Source organism: Canis lupus, chromosome 20 (genome assembly GCF_011100685.1).
Source record: "Canis lupus familiaris isolate Mischka breed German Shepherd chromosome 20, alternate assembly UU_Cfam_GSD_1.0, whole genome shotgun sequence".
NCBI lineage: Eukaryota > Metazoa > Chordata > Mammalia > Carnivora > Canidae > Canis > Canis lupus.
Window position 1 is genome coordinate 16,576,579 of NC_049241.1, and position 13,137 is coordinate 16,589,715.

The window sequence follows — 13,137 nt, forward strand, 5'->3', positions numbered from 1 at the left end:
ACTAGTATGGCAACACTCCCTTTGCACAATTAGTGGATGTGCAGTATATTTGCTTCTTTTTCTTCCCTTTTCTAGCTAGTTTAGAAATAATTGTTTAGCATTTTATATACATGTTTTCCTTTATGTCATAATTCTAACTCTTTTCTGAATCATCACCAGAACCTCTTTGTATCTCTTCAACAGTGGAGGGAGAACACTCAGTAGTTGGTAGAACCTGGAGGCTTAAAATCAGATAAAGATAGAAATGTAAAGCCTAACTCTACTACTTAGTAGTTGCATAACTTTTAGTAAATCAGTGAACCATTATTTTCCATAGTAAATCTGTGAATTGTGGAAAATGTTACAAATTTTATGGGATTGTTGTAAGGGGTAAATGAGGTAATGTTAGCAAAGACCATAACATAGTATCCATACTATTCACAGTAGGTATTCAGTAGTGTGTAGTAATCATTATTAGTAATTATATCTTCTCAATATGGCCTGTGATCTTATAAGTATTATTTGTATTCACTATGCGAGATACCAATCTCTACCATCACATTTCAGTTTGACTTTTAATTTTTCTTGCTTTTATTTTCTCAAAATTATGCCTGTTTATTTAGTTCTCACTTTTAAAATGATATTCACCCAGGCCTCAACATCTAGTGATTAAAATTGTGAGAGAATACGGATCTTTAAAAACTGCCAGAGTGTGTTAGGATGGTACTAAGTCAAGTTCTAAGAGGGTTATGGTTAAGTAAACAAATAACATTTTATGCTGTTCATGTAAGTAGGATTTTATGTTGTTTTTGAAATGGAGTTTATAGGCAACTAGGAAGAGGGAACAAATGACTAAGAAGAAAAACTAGCTTCCCTAAACTGGTTTTGGGGAATCAGCAGATTACATGGGGGCACAAATAGATGAGCCCAGCCAAGTGTGATAAAGAGCAGATTTTTCAAGTTTTGTTTCTTGGGACATTAGTACCATTCAAATTATTATCAACAGCATTTTATGAAATAAAAGTGCTTTGTAATCAATTGTATGTCAGAATCTTTACTTATCAGCATTGCTTCTTGAGTTTTTACCATGCAAAATGGTATACTAGAGATTCTGAAAAGTCACAGAGTAAATAAACTTGCCTCATATTTCTAAAGCTTTTATTTTTCTCAATCTACTGGAACATTTCTTTAAATTAGTTTGTTTTGATGTCTTTAACCACTTTGAGATGATCCAAGGAATACAGTTGATATGATTCAGTAACGACCAATGAAACTGGAAAGGTAGGTCTGACCAGTTGTGAAGACTCATAGAAAACAAACATTTGAAGCTTTACCCTTAAGGAACTGGAGAGCTATTAAAGATTTTTGAGGTAGAACAAAAATGAATTGATGAGTTAGGAAGATTAATTGAAAATGATATGTGCCTTTTATTAAAAAGAAGGGACAGAGATGGAAGCAAGGGAATCCATTAAATAAGCTATTGTGATACCTCAATTTTGAGAAATTAAGAATTAAAATGAAGGCACTGAATATAGAAAAGAAGCCATCAGTAGAAGAGATTAATTCACAGGATATGGTGACTAATGGATGTGGGTGGGAAAAGAGAAAGGACACTGATAAAGTAGTTTAAACTGGCAGAAGAGTCCAAGCTTGAGGAGTGGATAAAATGTTTTATGAAGGGGCACCTGGGTGGCTCAGCTGGTTAAGCATCTGCCTCCAATCAGATCATGATCTTAGGGTCCTGAGATAGAGCCTCACATCAGGCTCCCTGCTCGGTGAGGAGTCTGTTTCTCCTTCTACCTCTGCCTCTGCCCCTCCCCACTATTTGTGCTCTCTCTCTCTCTCTTTCTCAAATAAATAAATAAATAAATAAATAAATAAATAAATAAATCTTTTCAAAATATTGTATGGAGTAATCCTTCAACTGATCAAATCAAGAGGATGGGGCTATTTGTGGAGGAATATTACAAATACTTTAGGAACTTAAAAATTGGGAATTATTCTGATGTCTCCACTTAGGTTGTCTGGAGTCAGAATTTCTCAAGGATTGAATCATGGTCCAGCTCTCTATCTTTCATTTTCTAATCTAGTAAAGAGAGCTAAAAGATGATAAACACTTCTTTTGACACAATCTGTGTCATGTTTAACATACTTGTTATGTAAAAGCATGCATCTGATCTATTGATGATTGGCATGGAAGAAGGAATCAACAGCAAGATCATTAATGAATGCTTTAGTGTTTTTGGTATAGCATAACACACTGTGAAGGCACTATATAAGGAAATTAGTGTTCTTCCAAGGACAAATATTCCTAAATGATGTGTAAAAATAATCTAAGACAAGACAATTTTTCTCAACCTTATCGAAATGTTCCCATTCACTCCCTATTTTGTACTTTGGGATATTATAATCCTTGAAAGGAATTGCAGAAGGGAAGAAGGGAATATTAAAATCTTTGTACTAAATAAATCTTTGAGTTAGACATTCATACCTCATGCTGCTCTAGACTGAATTTTATCAATAATCTTTTCTAGGAGTCTAAACCTTAGTGTCTTATGTTTTTGTTGTTGTTTTTTTAAGTTACTCCATACTTCTAAAGAGCCACAGCTATGAAACTGTGGTCTTAGCAACAGGTGTGGTAAATTTGAGAGGACTGCAGAATAACCAAGTGTAGAGATCCACTAAAATTTAGAAGATATGGGGCTGAGTTGAGAGACAGAGAAGGAAGGAGGGAGCAAGAAGAGAGATATCAGTGCTAAAAAATGCATTTTGGAATCATCAGCATAGAGTAAATGAAAAATAGAGAATTTCTCAAAAAGGAGGAATATAAGCAGGAGATTTTAATGCTATAGAAAACTTCACACAACACACCAAAAAAATCAGAATTTTCAGCAATGGAGACTGAGATAGAACAACTTAAGAATAAAGTAGGTATATCCAGTAGAGAATTTGAAGGGAAAAGAAGTCAATTGAGGTCAAAAAAGTATAAGAGGAAAAGAAAGGTCATTAAATTTAGCGATAGGAAATTTTAGTAGGCAGAATAATGGGGCCTCAGAGATGCCCTGTCCTAATCTTTGGAAACTGCAAATGTGTTATATTACTTGGTTAAGGGGAATTAAGGTTGGAGATGGAAATATGGTTGCTAATCAGCTGACCTTAAAATAAGATTTTTCTGAATTATCCAAGTAAAGCCAATGTAATCACAAGGCCCTTTTATATATGAATTAGGGAAGCAGAAGAGTTAGTATCAGAGAGGTGCAATGTGAAAAAAGACTCATCTGGGTATTTCTGGCTTTGAGGTTGAAAAGAGGCCATAAGCGAAGGAATGCAGTTATTCTCTAGAGGCTGGAAGAAGAACCTGAATTCTCCAGAAAGTAACAGGGCCCTTCTGACACCTTGATTTTATCTTAATGAGACCAATTTTGGCATTCTGATCTCCAGATAATAAATTTGAGATGTTTTAAGTCACCAAGTTTGCAACAATTTGTTATAGTAGCAATTGGAAACTAATACAGATAACTATTGCTTATATAGTCTTAGTACAAAATATAGCAATCTATTGCAGTGTTACAAATGAGAAATAGAAACAGCAGGTGTAGCCTATATTTTCAGCAAATTAGGCAGTGGAATAAGGAAGAGAAGTAGGATGACAAGGTCTGAGAAATTGTTAATTGGAGAAAAATTCAAATGGATCTAATTAAATAGAAATAGTATTGCTTGAGAAAAATGCTCTATTATATTTAGTTTTTTCTTTGCAAGTAATCAGAACATTTCTTAAGAAGATCATGTGAGCATTATTGTCAAAGCAAACAAATGAAAATATTCCAAACTAATGGATGCAATAAGTGAAATCTAGAAACTCACAGAAAGCTGTTTCATTTACTATAAAGAGTATAAAAAAACCATCTCTAAATTATATGAAATACTGCCAATTCTGAATGAGATGAAAATAGACACTTAAAAAATTCTGGCAACTTCATAAAAATGTCAATTTTCCATATTAAAAGAAAAAATATAATGTTGACATGTTAAGTGCATTTATAGAGAAAACAAAGAAAAGTATGCTAAATCAAAGCATATGCAGAGCAAAATAGAAAACTGGGAAATTGTCAACAAAATCAGGGTATGTAGAAAGTCAACATAGCTTTTACAGAAGTCTGTATTAGAAAGTCTATGAACATTTAAGTGGAAAAGATAACTCTGCCAGTCAAATGCTGCTATAGACAACGCTGAAGTAAGAGGATCATTTTTATGCAAAAATACTTCCATTATAAAAACAAAAAGATTGGAAAAAACCTTCAAATCTTTATACTGATTTGATCAATTAATGCTAATAATGCAGTTTTAAAATAAACCTTCTAAATCTAGATAAATCATCTCATTGAATGATTGTCAAATATAAATGAATGATTTAGACCAGATGACCTACCAGTTTCCCTCTAAAATACTGTACCAGGAATTCTGGTGCTGGAGATGCAAACATTTCTTGTAAAAAATATCCTGTGACTAAATGTTTGGTAAATATCTCATTAAATTTGCTTTATGACTTCACAAACCTTAACAAAGAATCTCTAAGAAATACTCTAAGTGTAGCATTTTCCCAGGAATATTATTTTGATAACTGAAAATACATTCCCCTGAGAATCACGTAATACCCATATGTAAATATCAGTATTTCCACAAATACCACATTATTCCCCAAATCACAAATACCAATATATTACTATTTATAGATGAAATTGGAGTCTTAAAACAAAAATGAAAACTAAAAAGAATAATTTTGACTTATTTCTTTTTTAAACCTCCATTGTTAGTAGAGTTTTGGGGTTATAGTAGACTGTTCATCTATTTCCTAGCACTGAACTCACCACCTGATTTAGTTATCAATACTTAATTATTTTCTATTTGAGAAAGTCCTCGTATGTTGTTGGTTCAGATTTGTCAACTGAAAGAAAACCAACCCCAGAGTAGATTAGAGAATGTTTTATTTGTTAGTAAAATGCTTTATTTGCGCTCCTGAGGAATATAGTCTGAGAAAGTGCTCCAAAACTTGTTAGCTATAAGGATTGTATATATACAAAAAGGCGGAAAGGGTTCATGTGCTTGAAAGAAGTTCTTCAAATATTTGTGTGTCACAAGGTATAATCTGTTGTTAAAATTAAGATTTACTGGGATACCTAGGTGGCTCAGCAGTTGAGCATCTGCCTTTGGCTCAAGGCATGATCCTGGAGACTGAGTCCCACATTGGGCTTCATGCATGGAGCCTACTTCTCCCTCTGTCTATGTCTCTGCCTCTCTCTGTGTGTGTGTCTCTAATGAATAAATAAATTAAATATTTTAAAATATTTAAGATTTGCTGATTTCCACATAGATATCAGAAAGACCCTTATGTCACCTTAATACATTATGTTTCTGTCATATCCATTGTTTAAAATTATTGCTTGCATGCTGTTTAATTAACTTCCTGTTTTTGACTCCTTGAGTTCACCTGAGATGGTCACAGAATGGTGACATCTGTGACCAATTTTAATGTACTGCATTGTTGTGCACAGATCTTTGGGCATTGAGAGCTCCTGTTTACTCCACATTGTTGATCACTCATTTTGCCAAGTTATTCTCTACATGCTTGGTCACCCTTTGGGTGTTTCTTAGACAACAATCAAAACTCCTACAATTTTTTTTATTATTATTTGAGTACAAACTATACCAATAATTTGCTGAGCACTTGAAGATGCCTTTCAGTTTCACATCTTATCTCAATAGTCACAACTCTGTGGCAGGTGTTTGAGAAAACAAACCTGAGAGAAAACAAAGGAACAAAGACTCCACAGCTGGTTCTTTACAGAGGCAAGATTTGAACCGAGGTTTGCTTGCCTCCAAAACTTGTATTTTAATACCGTTGTCCTGTGATCAGTTTTCTTGCCTTCTCTGTTCACCCTCATGAAACCCTCATAACTAAGATTTTAGTCTGATTTCCATGAATTGACCTGACTCTAAGGAGATGGAGGATGAAGAGGCTTTAGTTAGGCGAAGAGAGGTGAAGGACTGGGGGCCTGAGGATGACTTCTTACCAAACCCAGTATTAGAGCTGACAGCCTCTGAATTCACGCCTAAGCATACCTTCTTGCCTCCAGAACCCATATTCAGGCCATGCAAGATGGGCATGCATTTCCCTCCAAGACACTCACCTCGACAGCTTCTTTATACCAACTACCCCTCTGTGAAGCCTGTCCCTTCCAGGAGGAACCTGGACTTTCACCTGTGAGTAATTTCTTGTCTCCATTTTAACTATGTGCCTTCAATCAACAGCCCTTCCTCCTCTCTTGCCACTGATCTTTCCAGAGGTCTGAAAAGGTGCCTTTTTTTTTTTTTTAGTAAAGAAAGCCTTTTTGTTCTGTGCCATTGCTCCCTGATGTTCTTTTCTGATCCCAGAAGGAAGCTTTATGTTACTAATGCTACTTTAACCCTAGAAACTGAGGTAACTGATTTCTTTTTGGTTGTGCTGTATTAAACGTATATTCTGATTCACATAGAATCTGACAGTTTTCAAGAGCCCTTGGTATGACTGAGCAAAATGATCCTATTGGCGTTTGGGTTCTTACTGTTTTGGAGATTTTTCTATTCTAAATGAAGTATAGTAGTATTTCATTGTTTTAATTTGCAAATTCCTAATGACATACGATATAGAATGTATTTTTTCTATTTCAAATTGAAGTATACTTGGCACATACTATTACATTAGTTTCTGGTGTACAACATAGTGTTTGTACAACTTTATGTTATGCTATGCTTACCATAAGTATAGCTACTGTCACCATATCACACTATTACTACACCATTGACTATATTTCCTGTGCTGTACCTTTTATTATCATGACTTACTCATTCCATAACTAAAGGTCTGTATTTGCCTCTCTCCTTCATCCGTTTTGCCCATTTCTCTACCCTGCCTCCCCTCTGGCAAACCTCAGAGGCTGTTCTCTGTATTTACAGGTTTGTTCATAGTTTTTGGTTTATTTGTGAAACATCTTTTCATATACTTATTGTCATCCATATATTTGCTTTGGTGAGATGTCCACTGTTTTCGCCCATTTTTAAAATCAGGTTCATTTTCTTATTGTCGAATATCGAGAGGGTTTTTTGTTTTTGTTTTTGTTTCTTGGTATCTTTCAGTTAACAGTTCTTTATCAGAAATGTCTTTTGCAAATATTTGTTCCCAATCTGAGGCTTGTCTTCTCTTTCTCTTGACAGTGTCTTTTGGAAAGCAGAATATTTTCATTTTAATGAATTTCCACTTATCACTTCTTTCTTTCATGAACTGATTTGAATCTCACAGAAACTTCATGATGCAGACTGTAGAAAATCTTAAAACTTAGACAGATGAAATGACTTTACCGTCCTGATGTTATATTGATAGAGTAATGAAGGCAGTGTAAGAATACGTGCCTTTTAAATCCATATCTGATGTATTTTCTACTCTTTTACTTAATGTAGATTAAATAAGGACCATTTGTCTGCTATGCATTTTTAAAGACCTGTGCAAACTGCCATGCTTTAGAACAAAAGCAAAATAAATGCTCACATGTTTTGAGGTGATGGAAATGTCTTATTGCATGCCTTGGCAACCCATTCTGAAGCTTAAAACATATTAAAAAGACCCATCTCTTCCATTTCTAATGGTAAAACTACCCCGTCTGGCTCCCTAACTCCTGTGTTACTTATCTCTTATTTATCATATTCAAATCTGCAATCTTGATGCTATTTTCGTGATCGTAATTCATACTCAACAATCTGTTTCCATTCTCAACTCAGTGAGCTAGCAATCAATTTCTTAGTGCTCTCTGGGAAGAAAGCAAAATCTAAAAATGAAGCCATTAATATATTACAAATAAGTACTAAATCTGTTAGGTAGGGGCTGACAGGTCACATTAGAATGGGTGCCCTGCAGCACTGTGAGGCACGAGAAAGGACTTGTGATGCATGATACCATTATTGACCTTTGAGTTACACAATTTATCAGAAAGGAAAAAATAGTTTCTTTTGTGTGGGTAAAAACTGCTAAGTGAGCCCTTTACCCTAGATTTCCAGGAGAAGCAAATTGGTCATTGCAAAAGTTCACTAATTAGGCTGTTTATTCCCTCAAACTGAAATGGGATTGTTACAGCTTAATCAACATGCATTTAGCATTAGTTCTTAGCTTAATATTATATCGGAAGCCAGGGTAATAGACTGTATTTTGAGAATCATTGGAAGTGGTTGGCCTGCCTTTTAATTTGAGTTCACTATTATCCCCCCTCTCTTCATCTCCATTATACACACTTATACTACTATAAACATAAAATTACCATGTAATAAACATAATGGTGCTCTACTACTGATAGAGCACCTCCTCCAATTTATGCATGATAGTTAGCTCTAAATTTGATTTATCTTATTGAATTCTTAAAATATTCATAATAATCATAGCATATGATATAACTTATTATTCTCATTATGCTGATGTGAAAATTGAGGGTTTGGTGAGAAGAATTGCTCAGGTTTGCACAGCTAGTAAGTGGTAGAACTGGAATTCCAATCTGAGGTGGATTAACTTCAGCACCCTATGCTAAAGTATTACTCTGTTTGGTAGTGCATTTAAAACAATTGATAGTACCTGAAATTAGTCCCTGACATCTAAATCTTTATGCAATGTATTTTAAATCAATTAAAAGTTTTTGGGACACCTGGGTGGCTCAGCGGTTGCGTGTCTGTCTTCCACTCAAGGTGTGATCCCAGGTCCAGGATGGAGTCCCACATCGGGCTCCCTGCGAAGAGCCTGCTTCTCCCTCTGCCTATGTCTCTGCCTCTGTGTCTTTGTGTCTGTGTGTCTCTCATGAATAAATAAATAAAATCTTTAAAAAAAATTAAAAGTTCTTAAATCTGATCACTGACATTGTGCCTTCAGATAATGCAACAGAGTTACATCTTTTTCTTCTTCATTTTTGCTATTTAAAGAAAGACATGCTCTGAAGTTTACTATTGTCACAGATTTTCTGACAGCCATAAGCCATGGAATATTTTTTTTGTATATTTTTTTTAATTGGAGCTCAATTTGCTAACATACGGTATCACACCCTGTGATCATCCCGTCAAGTGCCCCCCTCAGTGCCTGTCACCCAGTCACCCCATCCCCCCACTCAACTCCCCTTCCACCACCCCCTTGTTCGTTTCCCAGAGTTAGGAGTCTCTAATGTTTTGTCCCCTCACTGATATTTCCCACTCATTTGCTCTCCTTTCCCCTATAATCCCTTTCACTGTTTTTTATATTCCCCGTATGGTGAAACCATATAATGATGTCCTTCTCTGATTGACTTACTTCACTCAGCATAATACCCTCTAGCCATGGAACATTTTTTGAAGTTAAGTTTATTAAGTAAGATATAAGTACATACAGTAAATTTCACTTTTTCATGCCTACAGTTCTGATGCAGTTGTATAAACACCGTAGAATCAGAGGACATTTCTATCATCTCAAAGATTGCTGTCAGTATATCTGTTAATAAACTTTTAATTGAGAATACTTTTATATTTACAGAAAAGTTGTGATTATAGTACAGAGAGCTCCCATGCAGCCTACACTCCGTTTCTGCTATTCTTAGCCTCTTGTATTAACCGTGGGCATTTGTCATCATTTTTCGCTCCAGCATTCCATCCAGGATCATTACATTAGTCCATGTCTTCTTCAGGCTCCTTTAGACTATGTCAGTTTCTTAGACATTTCTTTCCTTGGTTTTGATGATCTTGACAGTTTTGAAGGCTATTGGTCAGACATTTTGTCAACTGTTCCTCAACTGGGATTTGTCTGATGTTTTTCTCATGATTAGACTGGGGTTATGGGTTTTTAGGAGAAAGAATACAGAGTTAAAGTGCCATTCTCATATCACATCAAGAGTACATGCTATCAGCATGACTTATCACTGTTGACACTGACTTTTATCACCTACTGACATAGTGTTTGTCAAGTTTCTCCACTGTAAAGTTTTTCTTTTCTCCACTTTCCATAGTGCATTCTTTAGAAGGAAGTCATTATATAAAGCTTAAGAAATGGGAAGCTATGCTCTACCTCTTTTAGTGGGGAAATATCTATATAAATGACTTGGGGTTCTTTTGTACAAGTTGTTCCCTTCCATTTATTCATTCACTCATTGATTTGTGTAAGTATGGACTTTGATATTTATTTTATACTTGACATTATAATCCTGCATTTTCAAATTTTGTTGCTCATATTGTTCTAACTATGGCTGTTAGGAGCTCTTTCATTTGACTACTGTGTCCCTTTGATATATCCCCATTTTATTGTTTTGTTTTGGTTTGGTTTTATTTTTAGCAAATTTTATTTAGAGGGGATTTTTTTATTCTTTTTTTTTTTCTCTCTCTGGCACTACCAGACATTCAAGGATAGTCTTATATATTCCCTGTCCAAGCCCTAGAATCAAACATTTCTCCAAGGAGTTCTGGTTCCTTTTACTGGAGAAACCAAGATCAGGGTGCTGAGTGTGCTTATTGCTATTGAAGTGTGGTTGCTTCCTACTCTTGGAGGAGGAAATATATATATATGTGTGTGTATATACTAACCCATGTATATACACTTATCTGTAGATAATTCTAGATGTGTCCATCTCTATCTATATTATGCTAAGAGTGAATTCATAATTATGTAACTGTATTTCACAGTTTACAACATTGATCATTCTACCTTCCCCTTTGCTTGTCTAGAATCCCCCACACCAACAGTTAGAAATCTGGCTCCGAACAATATCCACCATCCATTTACTTAATTGTTCAGTTCCAATATACATGTATAGGGGTTTCTGAAATGTTAACTTTTACCATGATTGAAAAAAAAAAAAAAACTTTACCAACTAGAGAACAGTATGTATTTGCAATTCATTTTGCCTTTGTTCTTATAACCTCTGCTCACTTCCAAAGTTAATTAGACAATACATGCTGACCTTTTTACAAAAAAAAAAATTAAACTCAGGATAAAATAATGAAAGTTTTATTTAATGTATAATTATATTATGAAGAGTTTAAAATACCCAAGTTGCTGTAATCATGGATGTAAGTCATGCAATAGTTTTAGATTGATAGTGCCTTTGAATATTCTAATGTTAAAGTAGCTGCTTTTTAAAATACTTTTTCCTAGTTTTTTTGTGTTTTTGTTTTTCTGGTTTCTTTCTAGACTACGCATCATAAAAAATAGAATTTAATAGCACAGTTTAATATTAAGATAATGTTTAAAAATATCTTCTATAGACTTTCCTTATTTGTTCATGGAATTAAAAGATATTAAATATATCTGTAAACATTTTAAACTGGACTCCAAATACCAATTAAGAAACCAACCATAAAAATGCAACTTTAAAAAAATTCCTTCTTAATGGAAATTAAATAAACGTCTGTGTTTTTAGTAATAAAATGACTTTCTTTTGAAAATATTAAGCAACTGTGGTTTATTGTCACTTGAAATAGAAAACCCCAGCAAATTCAGTGCTGTCTTCTATCAAAGGAATCTTATAAGACCATATAACCCACTTGAACTTAAAAGAAAAATCTCATCTCAACATATCCTTTCTGAAATTGTCTTTTGGAAGTAAAAGGAGGTGTTTCTAATATAGTTCAGAAACAGTGTAAATTAAAAACAAAATAATTAAAATGAACAGGCTGCTATATTTTCTACAAAAGTCAGGCTGGATGCTGGCTTGTACTCTAAGTTCTACAAGATCAATTATATACACATGCTGGAATAGCATCTGAGATTAAGGCAAATAGAATGAGCAGGGCACCAAGGATAAGGCATCCAAAAAGAGCAAACCTTTCACTGAATATCGGATATAAAACATTTAGAAGCCTACACTGAAGAAATCTTCTTTTGATTAAAAATTAATGATTTTTATTTATAAAATGACTAGCTTTGAGGTTTTATATATTCATAACTTCAAGGGTTTCTCATATATTTCAAGTACATTCAACCTTTTGTAATGAAGATTCATTTTAAATTAATGATTTATTACTTCCAGAAACATTTTAAAGTAGTTTGTAGTATGATGTTGGGCTCCAAAGAGAAACAATTGCCTCAATAACTTTGTCAGGTAGGCCTTCTCTGTCTTAGAATTCAAAGGAAATGGTGAAGGCAAACCACAGTGATTGAAAACTCTGTGTAATTCTTAGTATGCAAACATTAATAGATGTGTAATGGTACTTTTTCTTTAAAAGTATCATTTGATGCATGGTTAAAACCGCAGAGGTGACCATGGATTTGACTTTGAACCAATCTGCATGGCCATAGCATATGCCTTTCTCTTTTCTAGCTGAGTAAACATTTTACTGAAGGATTTACTATTTGCCTTCATACATTTGTTGAACTGAATTTTCAAGACTACTCTTAAATTACACAAATCTAAACCCAATGTGGACAGAATACAATTTTTTTTTTAAAAAAAGCAAAAAGCAAACAGGCTGCCCATTTTCCTTCCATCTTCTCTACTTCTTACTTTTCTTACTTCTTTCTGCTTGAATATGACAGGGTTTACCACAGGACTACTCATTTCTTCAATAGCAAGTATTTTCTCAATATCCTTGTTCTCAATGGTTCTAAGATTTAATAAAGGGAGTTAGAAAAGTACACCAAAGTACATGACAGGTCGATAAGATTAAGTGCCTCTTAAAAGTAGCAACCTAATGGTATAGATATTCTAGTGAAAAAGACAAAATAAGGGGTTTAGGAAAATTTGGGCATTTATTGAATGATAATCTTTTTAAGACGCAAAGGCAGGATAGAATTTAAATGGATAGGGACTACTAATGGAAGGTTTTGACATGTCAAAGGGAGAAGGGCTCATAGAGGATACTGCATGCCTAAAGACGTAGAGGAAGGGAATACCATTAAAGGTCATACGTGTCAGGATGAATAATTTATACAAAATCTTGAGGGATCAAAAAATTGCATCTTAAAATCTATCAAATTAATAGAAAAGGATTGTGCATAGATTGATAGTGGGGAAAAAAACAGGATGCGCAGACGTCAGTTTAAGATTTGTTAGTAATCCAGGTGAGAAGAAACATGGATTAAACATTTGAATATTGTGGAAATTGGAAGGGTGGGAGCGACAAGCTAAA